At 47.5% G+C, this 15,389-nt stretch overlaps 1 protein-coding gene across 8 annotated transcripts in view; it reads right to left on the bottom strand.

The window, feature by feature from the left end:
* SFMBT2 (Scm like with four mbt domains 2) overlaps nt 1-10,931 on the bottom strand; it is a 213,687-nt gene extending 202,756 nt beyond the window's left edge. For 3 of the 8 annotated variants that reach the window (XM_037065972.1, XM_037065979.1, XM_037065978.1), the window contains exon 1: nt 7,370-7,996. The gene's annotated coding sequence lies outside the window, so the exon portion shown is untranslated. Of the gene's footprint in view, nt 1-7,369; nt 7,997-8,027; nt 8,189-10,237; nt 10,294-10,317; nt 10,446-10,838 lie in introns of those variants that run through there. The other 5 variants (XM_037065974.1, XM_037065977.1, XM_037065973.1 and 2 more) reach the window with 5 other exon arrangements.
* Nucleotides 10,932-15,389: the final 4,458 nt, after the last annotated feature.

Raw genomic sequence — 15,389 nt, 5'->3', positions numbered from 1 at the left:
GAGGCCCTGAAACATCTCAGAAAAGTCAGCTTCACTAAGAACCATCACCAGCTGCTTTCTGCCCCCTTTTTTTCTATTGAGTGAGTACACGGATGCTAATGCTTCTCGAAACACTGTGGGCCTGACTTACAGCCTCCTCCCTGCCTTCTGCTCAGCTAGGAAAGCTCCTGGCCACGGAAATGCATGAAAAAAAGACCAATTCCTGCAGAATCTCACCTGCCATCAAATAAGTAGGTGAAAAATCACCCACAAAGACAAAAAAAAATTAAAACCTGGGAGAGAAGCCTCTCAAACATGTATTTTTACATACTTGGAACTTTAAAGACCTCTTCATTGGACCAAGTGAGCAATGAAGGCTATGGACTGCAAAGAAGATGGACCAGGATCACACACGCAGGATGAGCACTGCAGGGTCCAAGGACTGCAATCAGGTTGCAGGTCGGCAGAAATCTTAGCAAATCGACCTCAGCCCCAGTGAGCAAAGTGGGTGCATCCGTAGCCTTCACCATACAGCTGGAATAAAGACTACACCTGCTGCTTGTTCATTGACAAAAGACTATAGACAGAAGAATGAATATGACCAAAAGCAGATGAAGTTTAACTGAACAAGTTAGTATCAACAACGACATTAACTCTTAAAACAAGTAAGAATTGGGGTAAAGTAAAAGTACTAGAAAAGTAAAAGTTTGCCCTCAGGATTTGTCATTGTCCTCATGACCTCTGTCCTCCTGTTCCCACGTGTGCAGGCAAACTATTCTCTCCAGATAAACTCTCCTCCTCCCCCCCTCCATCTCCATTCCCAAGTGCCCCTTGCCCATTTCTCTGCCCTCAGAAGAGCAAATCCAGCTTCCTCCCCGGAGAAGTGGATGTGGACCCTTCAGTACTCCAGCCTGAGTTTCGGCAGTAGGCTGTTCCCCTTGGTGTTTCCTGTCCCTCTCTCCACTCACTTCATGGAACACTCTCCAGTCTCTCTGCGACGCTTGAGAAGCAATGCATCTCTGGCAGAGCACACACTGGAAAGCTGTTTAGGACAGTCTTGTATGAATCTCTGTCTTTTCTAATTGAAAAACTCCGAGCTACGCCACGCACCAAGAAGCATCCATTTAGATCAAATGACAGATCACCTTTTCTGAAGCCTGTCCGGTGAGTGTTTTTGCTTCGTACATAGACAAAGTGACTATTACTGAGTACATAACATTAAAAATAAAATAAAACAAAACACCCAGAGGGAAACATCCTTTCCAATGTGGAGATGGGAAAAAAGAAAAATGACTACAAACACAAGTGCTTCTTCTGCACCTGGTAAGCAATCACTTATACACGTGAGAGACAGTAAACATGTCTTTTACCTTGTAAAGCAGATTTTCAAGATACATTTGTACCCAGCAACGATTCTATCCTGCCATTCATCGGAGGAAAGATCGAGAGCAGGGGGCGGATGACTGAAGGAAAATGACTCAGCCAAGGCCCCTTGAAACACTCTGCACCACGGGTTCACTCTAACCAATGACTAGAGCTCATGGACCCCGCACTCAGTGCACTTTCTAAAATAATGCAAAAGCCAATGTCTATAAAAAGTCAGCTACTTCGATTTGGCAAAACTTTTTTCTCCTGTGCTTTAAAGAAAGTGAGATTAATTTCTGTTCATATGGAGGAAAAAAGATCTGACTTGCCAGCTTCAAGCTTCACCAGAGGAGCCTGCAACCAGTTCATGAACCCAAAATGGGCACCAGAAAGAGACAGTGCTTAGTTAGGTGTCCCACAACGGGCAGCTTTTGGGGCGGGGGAGAGGGGGGTCTGTGTTTTTCTACAACAGAAGAAAATAATGTAATAAAAGACCAAAATCTTAAAGTAAATCTAAAAGACTATGACTTTAGTGGCCAAAATTATCTAGAAGGGAAACTCTTAGCTCTCCTCCCCAGCTTGCCACAGTGTCTTTTAGATTCTCACTCTCCACTTCTGTCCACAACTTGAGAATATTTATTTTCATTTAAATTGTACTTTATTGTTTATGCTATTACAGTTGTAGCAATTTCCCCTCTTTGTCCACCTCCCCTCAGCACCCCCAATTATTCTTTAATCAAGCTGAAATTTCATAAATTCGGCACTTGCCCACTCTTTAATGGTCAATTTACATGACAGTGAACAACTTTCCAGCCCAACCCTGGCACACCAAGCAGTTTCACTTCCACACTTAGTGATTTAAGCTGCCTTTAAAAGCTCTCTTGTCCCATGGCCATCTGAACGGAATGCGAAAATACTCTAGTCTGATCTCAAAGCAAACGCAAAGAAAACCCCTACACGTCTGATCCAGTGTAACCTCCCCAAAGGCCCCACCCCCTTTTCAACAAAATAAAGACAACTGTACTCACCCACAGAGATTCAGTGAAAGAACGTGCTTTCCAGCGGCCAGCACAGCACAGCACACACAGGGAACTACCACTACATTGCGGTGACTGCAGTTTTAACAAAATATGACCAAGGGGGGTGGTGGAAGCAAGGGGGGCAGGGCTGGGGTTGGGGGAGTGGAGGGGGAAATGCAGACAACTGTAAATGAACAACAAATGTTTTTTTTAGAATTCTGCAAACAAAAAAAAGATAATAAAAGACTAGACATTACACCGGGCTTTCTGAAGTCTCATTCTCCTCATCTGTAAAGTGGGGGTGATAACACTCTTATCACATAAGTGAAATACGAAACAAGAAGAACGACTGGCAAACAGTAAATGTTTAAATAAGTAATTACTTTTAATTTTAACATTATTCACAGTAAACAGGTAATTCCAAATCCAACTAATTCCACAATCCTTTCACCGTTAACCCCTAGACCTATTCATCCAAGGGTCCAGTTTTTAAATGAGCATCTCTTTCAATTACATTGAAAATGAAACTTTGTGGAAACTTGCACTTGGAATTTCAGACTCTTGTATTATCCCTTAAAGTGCTGCTGTTCATACCTCAGTTTCGACTAAAATGGAAAGCAACAGCAGCAGCCGAATTTAGAAGAAAGTAGAGAAGGTATACCTGAATAAGTCTTTGTGAGACCTTTTCTTGGCCAATAATAAACTTCAGGGCGGGGGAAATCACAGGATAAAAATCTGTTTCATCTTCCCATCTCCCACCAGTTCCAAATCCCTCTTCCGTAGTCACACTGGGGACATCACTTGCCCTACTCCACACAATTCAACAAATGCTTTAACAAGCACTATATCTACCAAAATGTGTCATTCCTGTTTTCAGTAAAATCAAAAAGAATGAAACCAAAAAGCACAATGGATTCTTTAATCAGTATCAAAGACATCTATCTTATCACAAGAATGGAAAACTAAGGGACAAGAAAGTAAAACTTTTTGATTAGTGAACATCATCAGTGACACGAAGGACCCTAACTCTCAACGTACGGTGAACTATCACCACTGTGACACTGACCGCTGCAACCAGATGGGGAGTGTGACGGCAGCATCTTCTCATCAGAACACTGCTGAACTGGTATTCAAAGCCAATCCTTAGGAATTTTATTTGGTAACTTCACAGAAATCATGCAACATCCTTTGTTATACTGCAAGCTCTAAATCGACTATCTTTCTGTATTTCCATTACACAGCCCTGTCCATAAACATCTTGTTTACACTAACTGCAACACAGCCAACACCTGTTTTAGCCAAAAAGATCATTTTTTTTCTTATGAATTGTCCCAGGAAATTTTTAGTCTTACAAAGAGAGGAAATACTGCTGAGTGGCCCAACATAAAGGGGGGTGGAAAACGGAAGATCAGATCTGATTCTTTCACTCCCTGCATTACCGGGAGGCTGCAGTCATCCGGCCACACATACGAGTGGATGAGGTCCACTCACTTACCCTGTCGGGGATAGTACAGACAGCTATTTGGAATAGGCCTTCCCAGGAAGTATTAGAGCAAACTCAGTCAGGTGTCCTTTATGGTCTGTATTCAAAGATATGTTGCCCATGCCATGACTGGGGTGTTTGTGAAGGTCACGTGTGTGTATACCTCAATCTTCTCCATGCCTCCCCTTTTCCAGAGCAGGAATGAATACATGACCCTGTGTGGAGCTTAAGTCATTTAACGATAACAGCACTTCTGCACAGTGAACTACAACCCACTATTGCACAAATATCATCTCAACCCAGTGTTAACGGAGGCAAGTAGTGTTTTCACTATACTTTGTAGACATGAGTCCAAAAGATGAATCACTTGGCCATGCCTGCACAGATGTGTTAAATCACCGATTTTTCCCCCAACAGAAGCACGGAGATCTTTGAGTAAGATTCCAATCCAATGCATTTCTCTTGTAGATAAGGAAGATGAGGCACAGAAAGCTAACATAATTGGTCCAACATCACACAGCTTGACAGAAACAATCTCTGAAACCAGAAGAAGCCATGCCTGCTGATTCTGTATTGTCTCCTCCTCCGTCAGGAATTTTCCTTTCAAAATAGAGTTGTTAAATCCTGGATCACCACACTGAATGCATAGGCTGACCTTCTGTTTGTTCCAACAAATTCCCCTAATTTTCTTTTTATTTGTAAAATGGGAACAGTAAGTTGTGCGGACCCTGAAAAAGAAGATTATCTACTAAGAAGGGCTCCTGGTGGCTAGCTGGGCTCAAACTTTAAAAAACAGATCCCAGCCCTGACTGGTGTGGCTCAGATGGTTGGGCACTGTCCTGAAAAGCAAAGGGTCACTGGTCACTGGTTTATTCCCAACTGGGATGAGTATAAGAGACAACAGACTGGTGTTTCTCTTATATCATGTTATCTCCTCTTTCACCTCTCTAAATATATATATATATATATATATATATATATATATATATATATTAAGAGTCCAGCAGCCATTTCTACACAGGAGCCTCACTTAAACTGCACTTCAGGGAGAAGCCTGCGCGGAAATACCTGCCTCTGCACTGTACTCCTTCCATCTAAGCCAGCCCTTATAAAGGAGTTCCAGGAATTTTATTTCAACCAGTAGGTATTCATGCAGTTCTATCTTCATCAGCTCCTTTACCAACCAATCAGAGCAGCTTTGTTCTGACCAACCAGGACAAAGCCTTTTATACCAATCAAGATATTGAGGATTTGGAGTCCCTGTTTGCATTAGAATGGACCAATCAAGGACCAGCCGCAGAGACTTCTGTCTATATAAGTCAGCCATCCCCTTGATCTGCAAGCACACTTCCCTTCCCACCTACAACTAGTTTAGGCTGAGCTGAAGCATCAAAGATGTCTTGCTGACTGGGAGTAAAGCAGACTAGACCAGCGGGGTGCAGAGCAGAGATGTCTAGCCAGAGAAGGGTCTGGCTCCAGGGTTGCCTCACAGCTGGCTGTCAACTGTTCCACAGACAGCCTTACTGTGTCACCACTGAGCTGTCTTGCTATGAGTAGTTTCCTTCTTCACTGCCACACAAATTGGGGATTCCTGTCCATGTCAACAGTTGCTACCAGGGTGATACGGATGTAGAACGGTTAGAAAAAACACAAAATGTGCATTAAGTTTCAGATTCTAATTTCATTTTGGCACAAGAACCTCTTACAGGTTCTTCATGATCGCTACACCATTAAGTGAAATCCAAATATTCCAGATAGTGAAATACTAAGAGAGAAGTGTCCAAACTCAGAATATGAGAACTGGAGATAATTCAAATCCCACAACAGACCATATTTGTTCAAATTATTGACAAAAAAATGCTTTTAATTTAATATCCTGCCAAAAACTTTTAGGCTTAAGTGTAGGCCCTGATGAATCTGCATTTTCATGCACAAGCTTCTTAAATCCCAAAAGCACGGCACCAATGAAATGGAACCTTCATCCACCTACTGCTCTGAGCAATGTTCCCATCACCCAGCATATTTTCTCAGGTTGGACAAGTCTGTGGGGACACTGATATGTAGAGAAAGGTGGAAAATGCCACCTCTGCTAGAGTGGCAGAAATGGGGCTTGATCAAATGGTTTAATACTCCCAGGGCAACAATGGAAGGTCTGGGACAAAAGAGAATAGACAGGAGAGACCAATCCTGAGATTACTGAGGCTTTTCACTTTCTTGGGGAACTTATGCAAGATTCTTTCCATTAACTCAAAAATCACGAAACTGGTTATTTATAACTAACATTTTTTTTAATTTAGTCCATAATTTCAGCAAGAAAACATAAAGAGGAAAAAGCTCTATCACAAATGACTCCCATCACTATTCAAGCTTGAAATTTGTGTCCCAGAAAGATAGCCTGCCTGAGGTTCAAGGTGCCAGTATTCTAATGGGAAACTGGTTCTCAGCTCAGCAGGTCTCAGCTGTCACTTCTAGAGCAACAGGCTTCAAAACAGGGTGGTGATGGCGCTCCTCTCTGGAGTAGGGGCCGCTGAAACTCCCTACCACAGGGCAGTGGTTTACACTGGCCCGGGAAGGGATTTTGCGCACAGAACAAACTTTGGTAGGGGAGGAGAGTGTGCATCCTTGTCTCCCCCAACCCTTTTTGAAGCAGGCAGCTTAGTCCCAGCAATGAGCTAAGTTAAATATCTGAGATAGTATTTATTTCCGAGAGAGAGGAAGTAGAGTGTGTGCAAATTTAATGCTTGGCAGGGAGATCTCCGATCTCAAAGGAAAGCCTGGCCAACAACTCCTTCTGACCATCAAGGCCTCTTCCCTCCCCCACTTAACCTGCTCAATCTCTCTCCCCACCCCCTACCGCCTCCCCAGGAAAAGAGGCAGAAATTAAGTCTATTTTTGCGTTTCCTATGACCTGGAAAAACATGAATCCATTTGCTTAGTTATAGACACGCCAATCGCTCTTCTAGGTCCCTAGGCTCTGATGCAGGGGGGGGAGGGGAAACAGAAAGCGCAGGGCAGTGGCGATGGATTCGGATTTAGGTAAGGTCTGCCCTAGTCGAAATCGGTTTCCCACCAGTAGGTTTGGATCCACCTCGGCAGCGCCGCTGGAGCGGACAAACGACAAAACACAGTGCAGAGTCTATGGTCTCCAGAGCCGGGGCCACGCTCGAGGCCGGGAGCCCGAGACTCTCGAACGCACCCGCAGGGTCCAACGAGGCAAAGCAGAGGATGCCCGGGTAGGTGAGAAGTCTGACTACCGCACCGAAAGGGGAACGAGACTATGCATGGCCAGCCCTTGGCACCCTGCCCTTCCCGGAATCCCACCCAATTCTAGAAATCCACAGATCCCGAAAATTCCGAAAGCGAAACTGCAAGCAGGTCTCCAGAAGTTTGAGAACCGCCGTCTCCCAGGCTTCCCGGCATCGTCTCCGCACCACAAATGCCTTCAAAGAACAGGCTCCCCTTGGCAAACGCTCCCGCACAGCTCCCCTCCACGTCCCAAGGGCACTTCTCTCCGTTTTTTTACCGTAAAGGTCCCCAGCCCCGGACCGCCGGAGTGCCCCGAGTCTTCCCGTCCCAGAAAACAGAGCGGTGGTCGGCTGGGTTCCTCCTGCTCCTCCCCACAATAAAGGGAAACTTGGGCCCGACGAAAATCCTGTGCAATGTCCTTTGTAATCTGTCGTACGTTCACTTCCACGGCAAAGCTCGGTACAAAATCTCGGGGTCCGAGGCGCTGGAGAATTGTACGCTTGTCAAGGGCTACGTCAGGCGGAGGAGGGGAGGGGTTCCCGGCTGCAACTGCAGTTCACAAGCACAGAGCCATTTTAGCCTGGTTTCCACTTCAGCGAAGCCCACGAGAGAGACGTCCCCAAGAGGACATACCGGGAGCGCAGACTGGAAGCTCCGTGGACGCGCCGCGCGCTCCGCCCTGGGAGGAGGAAGGAGTCTTAGCTGAAGTGTCGCCTCTTGCTCATCCTCGCCGTGAGAAGGAAAATCTACCGCAGGGTCTCTAATTCCAGAGATGCTTACCCCCCACCCCCACCCACGGAACACCGCGAGAGACAGGCTTCTCAGACAGCACAGCGTCTAAGTGGGGAGGACAGGACGATCCTATCGATCCTCACCCCTGCCCTCCCCAGGGCCCCGCAAATGCCCAAAGACCATGTCACTGCATTAACTACAACCTAACCGTGTCGGTGCACTTGGCAGATGTACCATCAGGTTCACCAGCCCAGAGAAGGTCCCCTGGACAAGCGATCCCAGTCCCCCGGAACCGTGCGTGCCCGCCGCATGTCCCCGGTCTCCCGGGTCCCTCTCACAGCAGTCGCGAAACCTCCGCTCGGCCGCAGCATCCTGGCCACTGGCGACCCCTGTTGGAGACCCCTGTCCACAACTAATGGAGCTCGTGTTTGCCGGCTTTCCCCCGGGCTCCCCTTTCAGGCTCCGAGTTTGCCCCCAGACTACAGTCCCAGACTCTCCCGGACCCCGGATCCAGCCTTCCCAACCCCACCCCCCACCCCGCACCTTGCCACCCACTCAAACCACAAGGCGACAGCCCCACCCATTAGCTAGGAGGACGCCAGTCTCCAATCCAGCCCTCTAGGAGCAGGAGACACTTTCTTCCCAGAACGCTTTCCCCATCCCCCACCTTCCTTACAGCGCAACTCCAAAGCCAACTCCTGGTCTCGACCCTACACGCTTTTTGGAGGAGGTCCGAGTATCCTCTCTTTTCTGCGGTTCCACTGTCACGCTCCCCACGCTTCGGCCGCGGGCCCCCCATCTCCCACCCCACCACCGCGCGAGGGGTAGTAGGAGCCACCGCTAAGTGCAGCGAGCCCCCATACATGCACACACAAAACCCCACAGGCGCCTGCAGCCCGCTGGCACCCAATACCCTGGATCTTTTCATAAGTCCTTCTAAATAACACCTCCTCGCTTCACCCACTCCGGGCTTTATCGCACGGGATCCAGCATACAGAGAGAGAAAGCTAGCGCGAGAACTCCTCACATAAAAATACGAAATAAATCATTCTTTCTGCCCTCATGTATTTTGCACCACGTGTCAGCAGTTTGTCACGTCAAATCATGGCTGGGTCTGGTTCCAAGATGCACTCGTACACACACTGGGTCCGATATCTTTGACACCCACGCTGCCCCCTCAACTGCACACACAGGTATGTACCCTGATCCAAAAGCACGCAGACGTCGTGCTTGGATGCCCCAGTCCGGGCCGGCAGCGCCCCTTTCCCCTCCAGCAATGGACACGCAGACTTTAACCACGGAAAAAACAAGGGCACTTCATTTCCTCTCCTCTCTCCCACTTAATTCGCTAAAGCAGCTCCTGGAGTAGGCAAAGAAAGTCGAAAGTAAAGGATGGCAACTCCAGCGGGGTTTTTTCCCACTTCAAAACGTTTATTTTCAGTTTTTAAAAGCCACCTTAGCCCGCCATATTGGAACTGGCACGGTTTCTAAATACTCCTTCCCCACAGTTGTAGAGCTTCCAAGAAAACACAAGTATCGACCGGGCTCTGGACATGTGTCCGGCCACCGCGGATCAACCACTTCCCACTCCACTCCCAAGGCTCCCCCTTTCCCGTCTTAATCCTCTCTGCCACCCCGGGTCAAAACCCGTAAGTATATCTAGCAGTTTCTACAGTTGGGTGTTTTTTTTAGCAGATTTTTTACACACACACACACACACACACATATTAAAAAATAACTCCAAAGCCAGATTAGATTAGTAATTCTGGAAGAAGGTCATATGAGAGTAGACAACAGGAAAGGCCCAAGTGACAGTATATTACTTAAAAATAAAAAAGAAGAACAAAAAGATCATCCCTGCCGGAGCACGCTCCGAAACTACTACTGACAATTTCATTTCAGCTGCACAGGCAAATGTTTCCAAGGGGGCGATTCCGAATGTATCTGTGCACGGATTTTTCACCCCCTGGATGGTTGGTCTCCATTCCTCACCCCACCATCTCCCCTCCCCAAAATACACACACACCAAAAAAGAAAGACCCCCGCGAGGAGACCGGAGCGCCGGGTAGCTTGAGCGAGTGCGTCGCTAAAAGGAGCGCAAACCAGGAAGGTGGGCGGCGGGAGGGGGACAGCTTGCACCCGGGGAGGAGGGCACTTCGCAACTCCGCACGGACTCCAGGAAGGCCGGGCTTTTCAAAGCAGAGGGACGAGGGGGAAGGGGACAGAGGAAGCAAAAATGACAACCCGGGGCGCAGAACGTAGTTTGGGGTTCTGTTCAAGTGCTGTCGTTTTCTTCTCCTGCCTTTCTCTTTCGCTCCTCTCCCTCAGTATCCCCTCCTCCAGTCCCCTACCCCCGGCCGTCTTCCCTTTTTTTCCTAAGCTGAAAAAATAAAAAGAAAGAAAGAAAACTGACCGGCGCACTGAACCTGCGGGTCGGAGGTCTGCTGGCGGAACGGTCTGGGCGTGGGGACAGTGGACGGCGCGGTGCCCTACCTGGTGAAGTTCGTCCTCCCCTCCGCGTGGACCAGGGCCCCGGGCGCCACCCGCGAGAACGTCAGCCTCGCTCGCAGGCTCTGCCTGGCTCCCGCTCGCTCTGCCTCTCTTGCTCCCCGCCCGCCGCCTCCCTCGCGCGCCCGCTCGGGTCCTCCGACTCCCACTACAGCCTCATTCCAATATGGCATCCTCTCTGTGCGCATGCCCGGCACTCTTTTTTAAGATTATTATTTTGCTTGCGTGCAGCGAACTCCTTCAACGACCTTTTCCAGCGCTTGCAGAATGTCTTAAACCAATTAGCCTGCGGGATGTTCTCGACTCCTTCCAGGGCCCCCGAGCCTCAGCGCGCACACACACACACACACACACACGCACGCACATTTCACGCTCACACGGCCCCCTCCCCGGCCCACTCCCCTTCCTCCTTCCCCTGAGCTCTCTCCATACACAACCTACAGAAAGTTCACATCACAGGCTTTTCCGCAAACCCATCTGCAGGAAAATCTGGGCACACTCCGCACCTCACTGGACACTTTCTTTTCTCGATTTGCAAGTCCTCGGTCGACCAAGGGCACAAACTTGCGCTTTATCCGCCGGCGGCTTTTTTGAACCAGGGAGAAAATCAATACTCTGAGCCACCTTTGCTCCGCCCCCTGCGCCCCACCCTGCACTCAAATTGAGTCTTTTCTATTGATATTAAAATATTTCCTGCCCCGGTAGGGATGGCAAGAGGGTGCCAGGGAGAGATTTTCCAGTGAAACGTGTCCCAAGGGGAAGAAAATTAAGTTGGGCTGCTCGGGCGAGCTTGCTGCTACGATCTGCCAGGGCTGAGCAGGACGCAGTTTACAAGGGTGGCCACGGCGTCTCCTGGGGCAATGGCCAGGCCTGGGTGCGCAAAGAGGTCAGCTGTTGTAGGGAAGGAAAAGAACCCTGCCTGAGTTATCCTGGTCCTCAGCAACTGTTAGAATGAAAGGCAGCGCAGCCGGGAGCCCGACAGGGTGACTGCGGGCCTGTGCGGGTCCGCGGGCTTCTTGCCCCGGACGTGGGAGGAGGACAAAGAGGAACTCCCCGGACCTAAAGCGCAATGGCTGAGCAGAGACTGAACGAAATATCCCCAATTCGGAAAAGCTGGTGTGTTCAAGTGGGCAAAAATGAGAACTTCCGAAGGTAGGCTTCGCTGTACTGAAGATCGAGAAGATGCTGGGGGCTTTAATTCATTTCTCTGGGAAAGAGAAAACGGATACGTTTCTTCGGGGTTTTTGCTCTATTGCCACAGGGGATGCAATTCCTCAGCGTTTCCCAATTCTGTATCAATCTCTTTTCTACGAAACCCTCACGTGGTACGCCGAGTTTCACTCGGACTGCGCGGCCCCCTGCGTCCGCGTGCGTCCACAGCTCCCACCCTCCCGCGCCCCGCCACCCCGACACGTCCTCGCCGACCCTGGAGCTCCGGACCCGCAAGTGAGATCCAAGGAGGAGAGGAGGACGCTGGAAAGCGCTGCGAAAAGGGCAGAGACCCAGGGATGGAATCAGCAAGGCAGTCTGACCACGCACAGGACCGGTGGGAGTCCTGCCACGTGGATTCTTTTCCCGACGTAGGGCCCGGAGCTGATCTGAAAGAGCTCCGAGGGACGTGCCGGGAAACGGCTCTCGCCCAGCCACGATGTCGGGGGATTGATCCTCTGCGTGAATGGCGAAGCTCGGAGATCCTCGGTGGGCGTCCGAGGCGGTGAGACCCCGCGCACTGGGGAAATCGTATTTCCTCGTGTCTTGGAAAGCGCCTTACGATGTATAAAACGCCGTCCTGTCGGTGCCACCCGAGGTGCCACCTGGAAACCCAGAAAGGTCAAGCAACTCACACAGTTCAAACTGGAGCCCAAGAAGGCTTCCCCTCCAGCTTCCCTGTCCCCTCCTCTTGGAAATACCGTGCCAGTGTTCCGAGCCCTTTAATTTGAAGGCCACCGAAGGCAGAGACTTCTTAAATCAACTCCGCTTCTGCATATTAACCCTCTCACCCGCAGCCCCGAGCTGCCGCCGTCTGTGTCCTGGGAGTGAGGCTCCAAAGTGAGTACGATGGATGAAGTGCATCTCGGAGGAATCCAAAATGTGGACTCCAAGGGACCCCGTGGCTCTACCTACCCCTGGATCTCACACGCCCAAGTCACCTCTTCTCTCTTGTTCAAAACGCAGTGTGGCTGGAAGGAGGGAGAGGGACTTAGAGCGCGGGAGACCCAACCCTCGCACGGTTCCCCCCGACGGGGTCACCAGCTCTAACTCTGCGGAAGCTCCGAGAGTGCGGCAGCCCAAAGGCTCTGAGTGCGGATCCTCCTCTAGCCAGTCCCGCTCCGAGCCCACGCTGCTCCCTCGGCGGTGGCGGGGGCGGTGGCGGTGACCCTGCTGGAGGACACGCCGTCTTCACCCTCCCAGCGGAGGGTAACCACCGGATCAGAGTGACCCAGAACTCGCAGCTCCTCTTGACCTCTGAAGGCACAGAGGGTCTCTCTTCGTACCCACTACCCCGTAGAACTTCCGGGCGATTCCCATTTAAAGAACTCGTATTCCCTCTCCACAAGCTGTGGCTACACGTAGGCAGCCAGCCATTGCGCCGTCTCAGGCTCGTTTGCAGGTTGTAAGTCATTATTATGCACGGAATGCTGTTTCATCAAAATAAAAAATAAATGCAAAGGAACACTCACCCTTAACCTGATGACGATGTATACATTATGTTCTTATTCCTCCAAAGTAATTGAATCTCTTTATGTTTTGGGGACACAGATCTGTATATATCTTTGTCCGTGTGTCTAAAAAAAGTGTGGAGGAGTTGCATTTTTGGTACTTACTAAGATAAAGAAATAAAATCAGGAAGCCAGAGTACACACAGTTGTTATTACAAAGAATCTCAGTGTTGTCGATGGTGAAACTTCTCAAAGTTCGTCCAACTTCTGCGTTTGTATTGCTTCTTCTACATGACTTCTTAGAAGTTTCTTAGCTTTCTTATTTGTATTCTCCCTCCATTCTCCTTTATCCAAGGACACCAATGAGGCAAATGAAAATTGGTTAGAAGACTCCCTAGGGCAATTAAAGTGGCCCCTTCATCCCACTCCAATACCTTCCAACTTTCGTTTTTATTTCAAATCCAGACACTTTAGGGATATGGGAATTCAGATGCAGAATCCACCCTAAATCAATTAAAGATAAAGAAAAAAATCAGGAATTTTAGTTAGGAATAAAGACCTGGTAAAAACCAAATGTTTCAAAGAAAAAGAAGCATTTTTCAAAGAAAAATAACAATTTCAGAGAAATTCAACCATGTAAATATCATGACTGACACACAAGATTTCTCCATACATGTTTGATATTTACTTAAGATCTTGGTAAAAATAAGCTTTTGATCATACCAACTAACTGTAACTGTTATGTCATTTCTAAACAATGGTTAAACCATGAGTCCCATCACTTGTAAAATGAGCCTGTGCATCTAAGTTATGCCTTCAATGGGACTTTAGAATTCTTTCATATAACTGAGGCTAAATTATATAAAATATTAAAATTATATTTCTTAGTTGAAAAATATTTAGATGCTATTTCTATTTGCCTGATGATACAGAACAAATTAGAAATAACAAATAACTTGAGAAGTTTCTCTCTTGTCTTATGTGTGTGCCTATCACTTTACAAAAATTATTTTAGAAGAGTCAAAATTATGTGCATATTACTTATTGTACTTATGTTAAAGATACCTGGTTATTTAAATCTTGATGCAATGATCTTCATGCCAAGAGAAATGTTGCTCAACTTTCTCATTGTTACTCCATATTTAACCTATTATTTCCCACTGAGGAAAGGAAATGCCCTAATGAAGATGAACCATTGTTTTCTCCATAGAGGAAATCTCTAATGAGATATTAGACATAACTGCCTAACACAAAAACAGAAGGGGGAAAATGTTCCCCAAACACCCTGAAATAACCAAATATTTGAAGAATGTGTGCAATCTTTTTTTTTTACTAAAGCAGTGATTTTCAACTGGTGTGCTGCAAGAATTTTTAAAACATGCAATACTTGACTATTTAGTCAGGAGTACTGGCCTCTTTTCCCTCAGATGATCAGATTTAAAAAATGACAACATCCAACACAACAATGGCCGTCTGGTGTAAATGCCCTGTCTTGACCCATTAACATAGATGTCATATAATAGACTTGTATGTTATTGGACATGTGGTTTAATAACATTGCATCTGACTGGTTAATTCTTGGTACCAGAAATGCTTATATATAAGTATAGGTACCAGAATTGACTTTTTAAAAGTCACTTTGGAGCAAAAAAGTAGGTGATTACTATTATTATTTTTTTTGTAAATCAGCCAAAATTATACCTATTCTTGTCTGTTGGCAAAAAAATGCATCTTTGTTCTGCCGCAGAATTTCAGTAATTAATTTATGTGTGCCATGAGATGAAGAAGGTTGAAAATGTTGTACCAGCAGCTTGAAACCTGAAGGTGCTGTCTCTTAAGTGTTTTCTGTCACCTTTGTGAGGTCACTATAAGTGAAATATTAAGACCCTACTTTATTTTTTCCACCTTTCTCCCTATTCCCAGTTCAAGCACTGGCTGGTATATTGGCAGTCAAGTGACCTCATCATTGCCTCATCACTAATTTCTGTGTGACCTGGGGAAATCAAGTGACCTCTCTAAGCCACTCTTTTCTCATGGATAAAATGAGATTAGACTGGATATTCTGTAGGGTTCTTTCAAAAGCTAAAGAGTGCTTATCAATCTACCCAGCCCCTAAGCGACAAATTGCTTTCCATAGCATTCTAACGCATCTCTGCCATTTTAAAACAGCAAGAGCACAAACTTCGGGGTCACAAAGAGGGGGAAAATGGAGCAAACAGTCCTGAAGGGGAAGAGCAGAAGGACCTTCTCTGCCCTACTGTCCTGCAGGAAGCTACTGTTCAAGTTGTATTTCTGCCTCATTCAGAGGACGGCTGTGTTTTTTTGTATTTACGGTATGGGTTTGAGTTGCCCATAAAAGTGGCTGGGGCTGAAGCGAGAGTATCTCTGACAGTCAAT

Source organism: Sturnira hondurensis, unplaced genomic scaffold (genome assembly GCF_014824575.4).
Source record: "Sturnira hondurensis isolate 20B ecotype Veracruz unplaced genomic scaffold, ASM1482457v3 Scaffold0016284, whole genome shotgun sequence".
NCBI lineage: Eukaryota > Metazoa > Chordata > Mammalia > Chiroptera > Phyllostomidae > Sturnira > Sturnira hondurensis.
Note: the sequence above shows the minus strand (reverse complement) of the source record. Positions and strands in the feature narration are given on the sequence as shown.